The sequence below is a fragment of the Fulmarus glacialis genome, unplaced genomic scaffold (genome assembly GCF_000690835.1).
Source record: "Fulmarus glacialis isolate BGI_N327 unplaced genomic scaffold, ASM69083v1 scaffold31395, whole genome shotgun sequence".
NCBI lineage: Eukaryota > Metazoa > Chordata > Aves > Procellariiformes > Procellariidae > Fulmarus > Fulmarus glacialis.
This window is the reverse complement of record NW_009211647.1, coordinates 15236-26081: the sequence shown is the minus strand read 5'-3', so window position 1 is coordinate 26081 and position 10846 is coordinate 15236.

Genomic DNA, 10846 nt, shown 5'->3' with positions numbered 1-10846 from the left:
AGCGGCACTGAAGGGATGCTGTAAAACATGAATCAGGCTTTCGGAGCCAATCACACGAAGTGTAAAATGAAGGCAAAGAAAACGGATTCATCCAAGGTTTTATGATCATTCCTCGAGGAAGAAGAGGGTTTTCCTCCCACTTCCTCTAGCATTTCTTTTTATCGCAGTAACGGAGCCTTGCTGATTGGAAGAAGAGCCTGCAGAGTTTCAGCCTGGCTTAAAACAAATCCATCTACAGTGAAAGAGGGTGGAGACAGAAGCATTCATTATGTAGTGGAAAGCATATCAAATTTGATAGATCCTAAATTACTTTTTAAATGACACCGATTAGTCCTAATTGGTGCAGGAGTCAGCATTACCTAGGTCCTGACACCAGCTCGGGAGCTGAATGCGAAGTCAAATAAATTCCAGCTTAAAACTCTTCAAATTTTAAACAAAAATTGTGCAGGTTTTTTTTGTCTTTCACTATACTCAGAACATGTTTGACAATTAGTTGTGCAAATGTCTAATGAGTTAAGAAACTATAACAATTTTAGGAGAAGAAAGGTTGAAGTAAGGCAGTGAAAGAGTCAAGGACAGCACTTTGGACAGGCTCCCCATTTCATACCCAAGGCTGAAAAGAACTGATTAAGTTAACTGCTATTACTGAAACGATATACCTGTATATCTTACGCCATCATCTAATAAATGGCAGTAGCCACGTGGTTTCTCATGTTACTGCTTTTATGCTTTACTGGTATCCAACTTCACAGTGCCTACTGCTTCGAGATGCCTCTGTCGGGGCCAGGGCGACGGGCACTGGCGGCGAGGGTGGGTGCTCCCCCACACTGCAAGGCATCTACCCTACTGCTAAGTCAGGCAACCACAAAAAGGGGGGAAAAAAATAATAAAAAAAAACAACCAACCAACAGTATTTTCCAGGCTGAAAAACTTCGCAGCCATGACAAATCCATTCAGAAGAGAGACCTAAAGAAAAAGGAAATTTGGGAAAAATATGGGAAGTCAGATGAGTGGCTTCTGTGGAACTTCCATCCCAAATTTCTGCTGCACACGCTCAGACCTTTGAATCTATTTTTCTTTCTAGCTGGAGGGCCACTGAGAGGACACAGTAAGACACGCTAGTAGAGAAAACAGTCCAAGAGAGGTTGATGCACATCTTTTTTTTCCTGATGATTCAGAAAGAACCTCTTCCCAAAGCCCCAACTAGAGACCACCCCACCATGGTGAGGACCTCCTGTTTTAACCGAGTATTGTCTTGAGAGAGGATTGAGATTCTTCCACAGGAGAAATGGGGAAGAGAGACTGGTCCCTGTGATGCAAATGGAATAACCAGCTCAGACAGCATTCAAACCCTGCTGATCCACAATAACGTGTGTTATAAGGACCTGAAACAAGCCCAAACACTTCCCCAGAAGGCATTATGGTGAGATGGGGAATTCGCACTGTGGTTCGAGTCTCCCGAGGGAGCCCTTCTGGTGGCCATGTACCTCTTGAAAACCAGCGAGATGACCACGCCACTGGAGCGGATCACTTCACGCTGTGGAAGCACAGGCCTCTACCAGGCTACTGGGGGACCTACGAGGGGAGATAAAAGAGTATCTGCCCAGCATTATGCACCACCACTTACACTTCTGGGCTATTTTGGGTCCTAGAATAAATTTAGCTACACTCATGCTGCACTTAAGCCTGACCAAAAAGTATTCTCTTCCCCAAATTTCTGGCCAAACGAGAGAACGATGAAGTCCTCTCCCCAGGGGCCGAACATCACTTACCTGACCTTTTCTCCAGTGGGAAGTACAGCGGTCTTCTCCACAGTGATGCTCCAGCACTTAAAACATATTTTCCATTACACACCTAAACTAGAACATCTGTAAATCACATCCTGACAGTATTGAAAAGTACAACCTGTTCTCAAATTTCTCAGCCACTAAAACCATGTGAACATCTCCTGTTTTACCTTTCTACTCTGCCGGCTCCTTTATTTCTATTAGAGGCTCCTGTAATTTAGTATTTTCCTAACACATTAATATTTTCCTAAGAGAGAGAACTCGGCCCATTTTAATCTAGCAATTAATTCCTTCCAGCTCCAAAAGCACTTGCCACTTTGTTCATTAACACCGAGGTAATCCTCCATCCGCACACACTGTGGAGCTGCTCCTGGGAGAGAAGAGCATGAAGCACTTTGTCCTGAAAGCAGCGCTGCCGGGATGGGTCAGACACCTCCCACGGCTCCCGGGACACGGGGGAAAGGTGAAGTCCACACACACCGTCCGTAAAACACGGTGGAGAAGCCTCAGCCCTGCTCTCACAATACAAACCCTGAAGTATCCTTTAAGAAAGTTATTTTCTTCACAGCTATTATTCTTCTCTATGAAAAGTCTTGTTAAGCAATTTTATCTTCACCCTGAAGTGCTTTATCGTGACCTTCTTTCCTTTGAAAAAAGGGTATTTTTTTTTTGTTACTGTAAAGCAAGAAGAACAGCTCTGCTTATTTGTGTGTTCTTTTAGAGATTTACAGTTTGTGAAGATCTGCAGGTTCAAAGTGATAGGGGGGAAAAGAAAAAAAAAAAAAAAGAGAAGTGGGGGAGAACAAACAAAAACCAGAGCCCTCACCCCAGGCTGCAGATAGCCGTGAGCCAGGCACGGCAGAGGCACTCGCGTCAGGGCGAGCAGCTCACTTCCAGCCAAAGGGTTGTGCGCGGGCAGATGGACGGGCCCTGCGGAAGGGGACGTGCCACACCACTCTGCTGTCCTAAGGTGCTGTACTTTGAGTTTACACACAAGTATCAGTTAACTGGAAATATTTGAAAGAAAAAAGATCATTTTAATAAATCTAAGTCTTCCCGTACTCGTTAGCCTGACGGAAAGCAGGCTGCCTGCCGGGAGCGGGCAGGCACCGCACCTCTCCAGACCAGCAGCTCTCATTCCGGGAGAGTGAATCTCTGCTCATGCAGATCGAGCGACTAAACAGGCATACAGGGAATATTAAATACTCCCTCAAGTAGTGATATATTAATACGATGTACAGTGAAATATATTTGCCTCATAATTCTGGAAATGCCTGCTGAGAGTCAGCTGAATGTAAAAATGGCTTGATCCCAGTTTAAGTAGATTAAAGATGACCTTCCACTTCTCCGCGGCAGCCTGCCTGGCCAGAGGCCGAGGCGTTACGGTCCTCTGCTCCGGCGAGGTCATGCCTGGAGCAGCATGCTGACTGCTGGGCCCCCAGCTCAAGAGGAGCGTGAGGAAATGGGAAAGCCCAGCGGAGGCTACGCAAGGGTCACGGCAAAGGGCACACGACCTACTCGAAGAGGGCAACCAGGCTGTGCGGGCTGGCAAACAGCGGCAGCCCCCAGCAGCTCAGCTCCCGCTACCAGCACTGTGGGTCAGGCTCCTCCAGGCTGGGGCAAGCGATAGAGATGGGAAAAGAGCTGTGGCGTGGCGTGCTCAGCCGGGATGTACACAAAACCTCGTAGCCAGGAGGGTAGTGCAGCAGGTCACTGCCATCCTTCGCAGCGTTTAAGGCTCAGCTCTGAAAAAACCGTTCCGTTCAGGCTGACTTCAACTGGCTGACTTAAACTTTCAGAGGGATGCTGGACTAGAGGACCTCTATACATCCTTTCCAATCATTATTTCTACGATTCTACAATCTTATTAAAAAGTATAACCAGGTTGGATGTTGTAACGAACATTTTGGATGGCATAAACAAACACTTGCAACTTTTCCTCAGTCTGGCTGGAGACTAGGGGCTGCCTTAAACAGAAGTCTCAAGTTGTCTGCTAATATGAAGGTTATCTTCACTCAGTGATGTGTTAGGTGTCACGAGCTATACTGAAACAGCATTAAAAAGCTAGAAAATCTCCCTGCATTTTGGAAGGGTGGCAGAAAAAAAAATACCTGAATCTCAGCCAGGAATATTAGCACCAGAAATAGAAGTAACTGAAAAAACACCCAATGTTTGAACAAATCAAAGAGACCAAATCCAATGAATAAGTTACCACAAATTATCTATCCAGATCTGATTCTCATACAAAGTCAGGGAAATCTCACCCCTAAATGCTATGGTACTAGGATGAAAACAGAATAAATAATTTGACTTTTCAAAAGCTACAAGGCATCACTTTGAAAATATTATACTGATTTGAGCTGCACAGAATTACTAACTTGAGCTTTACTTTGCATAATTGCTAGCATCATCCTTTGAAAGCAGAATGCTTTGTAATCGGCTATACCATGAACATCAGTTTACTTAGTGATTACGTATCTGAAAGACACGGCTCAGTTCCCCAAATCATTCAGTCCAAACTCCTGTAACACGCACCCTCCTCTGTACCTTAAAATTGTACAGAAAAAGTCTATCACTGTTCTTAAATTCAGAAAATAATCATCCTGTTCAACGTATGCAGGTGAAAGAGGGTATTTCGGTATCTGCCTGCCTGCCATTTCAACACCCCCGGACAAACACTTTTGCCCACTTCCCATTAGCTACAGCAGCAGCTACCCGAGGATGGAGACAGCGACCGACTTGTATTGCTCTCCTGACCAGTTACAGAGTGGAGTAAGGGGGGCCTTCCAAATTCAGGCTGAGAGCGGAGAATAAGAGCAGTGACATTTTCAGTCCTCATTTCAGGAGGACTTCTTCATAAACTGAGTAGGAATGAGTTAGGACTACTTCTAACCTTCGAGTGTTTTGAAAAAGATCTCAGGTAAAACATTAGCAGTATGAATGTCCCCAGCAAGTCCTACAGACAAGAGGTGTACTTTATGCTGATGCATCAAATCTGTCTTTTCCTAGAATACAATGGTCTGAAAGCCTTGGCCCAAAACCAAGATGGTTCAGCTCCCTAACGTTTTTCTGATACAAAATGGATTATCTCACTCCCCAGGCAGGTGAGACCTGACTGCATTTGCCCAGCTCAGGCTGAGCACACTGATCAACTTAAAAGGAACTGGACAGCAAAAGTAACTTTGTTGGTATTCTTTTTGGTGGAGTCAGAAGGTGGCTGACCCAGGGTTACAGGATTGGCAAGGCCACTGGCAGCTTGGTGACAAGCTAACATAGGAATAATAACGAATTACCCCTTCAGAGAGGAGATGGGCACCACACACGGCTGACACCATGTAGATGGCAGAGCCTGAGGAGGAACCACGTTGTGGCCAAGCTGTCAGCCAGGGCCCAATGCGTTGACCGGTCAGAGTATCTTGTTCTCCAGGTCCATGTCACGCTGGTGTAAACTAGATCTGGTGCTGTGATTTGTGCGTACATGTGTTTTGTGTTTTGTAGAACAGGAGACATTATCCACCCGCAAAACCCATGCTGCCAAGTTACCACGTTTTTGATTACACATCACTGAGTGGTGTGGTTTGGGTCTATGGACCTATGGACCACTCCACACATCATTCATTTCTGGTAAATGAGTAAAAGATGAACAACAAATGAAATTTAAAAAAAGAAAAAAAAAAAGGAATCTGACTTTCCTTGTGGGTAGGGATTTAAGAAAAGTCTGAAAGACACATCTTTCAAACTTCAATAATGGATGAAGTTACCTAAATCTAATACTGTTAACTAACGGAACAGCACGTGAAGAGATGATGCTTCTAAACTGTCTAAATCCACAAAATCTGTGGATCTGCCACAATCTGTGACAAATCAGTAGCGTGCCACAACAAACACAACCAATCCATTCTTTTTGGTTAACGCAACACAAATCCAGGAAAAACAAGGTAATGCAAACAGCTGAAATCGCATCCTCAGCAGTCTCCATTCTACAGGGCGCCACTTCTTTCTGTCAGAACTACAAATCCAAGCCAGGTGAGCTAGAGAACTATGCAAGTTAAAAGTCATTCTGAAGTAGAAGATGAAGTGTTGCAAGGTTTTAAAAAAAAGCAAAACAAAAAAAAAAACCAAGAGAGAGAATTTGTAATGAAAGCAGCTTTAAATAGAACATCTGTTCCTTTTAGCTTCATGGCACTTCAAACAAGCTGCTTTCACCAAGTACAAGCTATTGAGATGAGCAAGAAAAAAAAAAAAATAGTTCCTAAACAAGGAAACTACTGGTAGTCCAAATCTGTAGGCTTCTCCAGTTACAAGCATTTACGCAATATGCCCCTGAACCATAACACCATCAGTACCTCAAACAGGATGCAAATGAGAAGACAGTGTTTTCACTGACAAAGCCACTTCCCTAGGTTTCATAGAGCACTTCAATTCCTGCCTGTAATGGAAGACTTCAGTTAAAAAACCGCCCCAAAAATCTGCTTTTCAAGATTCAAAGGATTATAAGCCAGCAACAGAAATAATGAAAAGACAGCTTTTGTCAGTTGATATGCAAGAACAGTTGTGTAAAAGACAGCTCAGTATTTTAAGATGAAAAATACAAAGAGCAGGCTAAATATAAGATATGCCACACCTCTAAGTGCTTTTGTGCATGATATGAAAAACAAGTGGGTGTGGTTTGCTTTTTTGCTTTTGGGGGAGTTGAGCAGTCTAAAAAGAAGAAAACAGAATATAAACCTGTGAAGAGAGTGTGTTAAAATAAGAGATCTGCACGTACGTCACTCAAGAACTGTGGTTTAACTGCTATTTAAAAAGCAACAGCAAATTGCGTGGCTTCCTGGAATGGCCATATAGTGTGGTAAATAAGAGGTTTCACGTGGAGCTGCCAACACCGTACTCAAAGGCTGAAGCACTCTATCAGATAAATACTCAGGCTGAGCAGCGCAAGATCCGAAGGTTGAGATGAAGCCCCGTCATACGTACCATAGCTCTGAGCCGACCCAAACCAACTATTAACTGCATTAACTACGGCACAGTGTTCATACCAATTCCCAAGGAACCCCTGTCTTGCAATGCCTGTTGACAGACGTTACGAGCAATTTTGAGAGAAAGGTACACGGGGAAAAGTTTACATTAAGGTCAAATGTATTGAATGAGCAGTCTAGAGAAGGGCTAAATAAGGACAAGGACACGATCCCTGCTAAAATTCTGACAAATAAATCATAAAAATATTAGTATCGGGGGGGGGGGGGGTGGGGGGGGCGACGCAGAAAGAAGGGGAAAAAAAAAGCTTTCGCAAAGGCACTCTTAAAGAATGGAAATAAACGGGACATTGGTTGCTTATTCAAGAGAGCATTCTAGGTATGTCCACAGCCTTCCAAATTTGAAACAAACTGCTGCTGTCCGCATTGATCTGACCTGTCACTACCCACCTCAACACACAAGAAACTGTCTTCATCAAACTAATTAATCAATTTCTCCAAAACCTTGTTGTATTATTAGAATGCTTTCACGCAGTAACTACCAACTTCACACACCCTTCCCAATTTGAGATGTTCTAGGACCTCTAGAGGTTTTATTATTTTGATTTATAGTTTACGGTATTAATTTTTTTTAAATAGCTTTTCTAAAAGTCCAGAATTCAAGCTGTTATCAGCTCAACACAAATTTAACTTTTAAAACTGGTAACTGCAGCTTTTTCTTCAACAAAAATAGTTAATATAGGCAAAATATGATGGCCTTTCCTCCTCTTTTTCAATCAAAAAATGCTCAGAAAAGCTTAGCAGAAATTACACAATCAGTTTAGGGAAACTTGATTACATTACAAAAAACTGTACATATTCTCTAGAAGAACAGGGAAGTTCTCATGCGGGTTTCTGTCAGCCATCCATCCTATCACTTTAACATGCTTTGGATCATTTTTCTGGGCATGGTTATAGCTTCTTACCACTGTACTGCCACTACAATTTACATTTATAAAATCTGGCAGTAGCTACAAAAAGCACAACAAAAAAAAGCAACTGAATCTCCAGTTGGAAGGCACTCATTTACAGTATCTGCAATGACTCGAAGTCTAGCTGTTAAAAACTTTAAAAAAATATGAAAGTTAAGATTTAATCAAAGAAATACATTCAAGAAAGCTCAGCAACATGAAGAAGGGATACAGGAGAGAAAGACAGCTAAGGAAAATGACAGGCACAATTGACATGGCATTGTTACTTTTTAAATAGAATTATTATTATAGAATAGTATTGTCCTACATTACCTTGTTTTCCAAGTACATGTCATCACCCACCTCCATCAAAGATGTGATCCGTTTTGGATGCCAATAAATATCAGAAATTAAACAATCTCCGTACTAGAGATTGTTTAGGATTATGAAAAATGAGGGAATAGCATAAGCTGCATTTCAGTACCATAAATTGATTAAAGAAAATTAAATTAAAGCAGTTAAGTAGGAATGAGTATATTTTTAAAGAACCAATTTGTGTTTTATCAAAAGAATTCTGAAGCACAAATTGACAATTTTGACAAATGCTTCAAAGAATGAACAAGCCCATGACATTCATTAGGCTATTAAAAAAAATAGTAACGTAGCTATAGATTGAAAAGCAGCAAAACACTATTGTGAATCAAAGTATCTCAAAAAACTCAGTAGACTTTTTATGGTAGGAAGTTGAAGTTAATAGTATCGGTATCCTGAAATCCCATGCTAGGACAAGTGTATGTATAAACTATCAGGAAAACAGAGAGGAGTAAATTTTAAAGACGCAATTATTTAGTTCTACTGAGATTAGAGAAGATGGGGATTTACCGGCTCTAACAAGCTACAGGAATCAGCACCACACCATCCAAAGGAAAACCAAACAAACAAACAACAGTAATCACTAACTTCTTACATATTGTCTTTGGTTGTTTAATATCAAGAAATACTTTTTACAGAATATGTGAAGACTATTCCTTTGAATTTCATTCTGTGTCAGTATCTTCTCTGTGGCCTCTTTGGTAAACTAGAGGACAGGCTTTGCTTTCTCTGAATTGTTTGTTGTTTTCTACATTTTTATCACATATCTCTTCAAAACTCAAATTTCTTTCATTTAAAGGCTTTTGTACGAAAATGGTATAACTAGAACAGACTTTACATTGTATAGTGAAGGTATTTTTCTTGTGTTATAAACTTAGAACCTACTAAAACCATTTTCCACAAGATACTATTGAACTTACAGCAGGATTAATAATAATAATAAAAAAACCATCCAAAGTTACATTAGCAAAGATTAGACGTATTAGCTCTAAGATTTTAAAATGACTCCTTTAAAAAGCCTTGTAACAGAAAGGAGTTTTCAACACCCAGCCACAGCTGCTCAGTAACTGAGGAGAGGGGAGTAGGAGGGAAGAGATGTTTAGGGTTTTTCCCCTCATTTCCTTGCTGTCTTGCCAATTAAGCTTAGAATGTTTATCAGGTGTATGATAAATGTAAGAAATGGTAAGTAGCATACACTTTTAGTGGTATTTCAATTGGAATATATACAGTATCTCCAATGTCTGAATCAAAAGCATTCTGAATAATGTCAGATAAAAGCTAAGAGGAAAAAGAAACCAACAGAAAGGCTATTGATACACCTTTAAAAAAGCATAACACAAAAATAATTAACCATTGATTTCTTGGCATGTAAAAGTTCTATACAAATTTTAAAAATTTTATTTGCAGGTACTAACCTCTTGAAAAGCTCACTCTGTATTTACACTAATCTTTTAACAAGTTTATCTCAAATTAAAGCATATTTAAAACAATCATGATTGCATTAACTTTTCTACTTTAAATTATTACCCAATTAGTGCTTTATTCACATTTTAAAAACTTGTACAATTTATTACAAATATAAAACAGTGCAGTTTTTCATACATTATCCCAACTCTGAGACAAACACTTAAAAGACATGGAAAAAGATTTTGATTTCTATAAACATAACATTTGCATTACTCATACCCCTTTCTTCACTGTCCTCCCCTAACCCCGATTTAAAAAGATCAAACATACAACATACTGTAGGTTTATTTTTATTCAAAAAGTTACTGTCTCAAGACATAAATACAAATCAGAAAACAGTACAATTAGGACAATAGAATGTGGAGGACAACAGGTTAAGGTAAATATATAAAACATTTTTAGCTGGTTGAAAACAAAGCTGTAAGAACTGCTTTCACAAAGAAACACTCCTTCAAGAGTAAGAAAAATCAACTTAAGTTTAAAATCATATATACAGTCCTCTCAGCAGTTCTATTAAATGCAGTGGTGTGAAAAACAATATAGGCAGTACTTTTAGACATGAGAGTATTTATTTATGTAAAATGAGTTAGGCAGATCTAGTTTTGAGTTTGTTGTTACCCCATGACTTAGTAAAATAATTATATTTTATCATGATGCTTTAGATAATCTATGGTTTTTGGCTACCACAGCCGAATGTTTAATTTCTGAGTCTAAAAACAGGAAGCCTTTTTGTATTCACCCATTTGGGGAGTTTCTTGTATTGCAAGCATATTAAGGCATGGAATGATTAAAATAATATACCTCAAGAACTGAGAGACAACTGACAAAAAATATACATATGTAATATAAGTTAATATTTCCTTTAAAATGATGCCTAGCTGCCTAAGCCTTGCAAAATGAGTCGATGTCAAAATGGCATAGATCCACTTTCTGTTTTAGACCAAATTTAATTTATTTGTGAATGGACACAAAATGAAGTTTAAAGCTTAGCTTTCAAAGGATATTAAGGGTTGTTTATGAATTTCTATTATCCAATCTAATTTACATACAGAGGAAATGTACTGTAACCTGTTAGAAGTATCTTTAACCTGAAGACTGCTTGCAAAGACAGATAGATAAAACAATATAAAATACAAATTTAAAAATCATTTTTAAAGCATGAATTCTCATGCTCTTCTATTTTTAAACATTGTTAAACTTTCAATATATTTCTGAAACCTCATAATTTTAAGTTGGAATTTAAAAGTAAGAAAAAACTAAACAAACTGCGCAATTATAAAATCAGCACCAATTTATA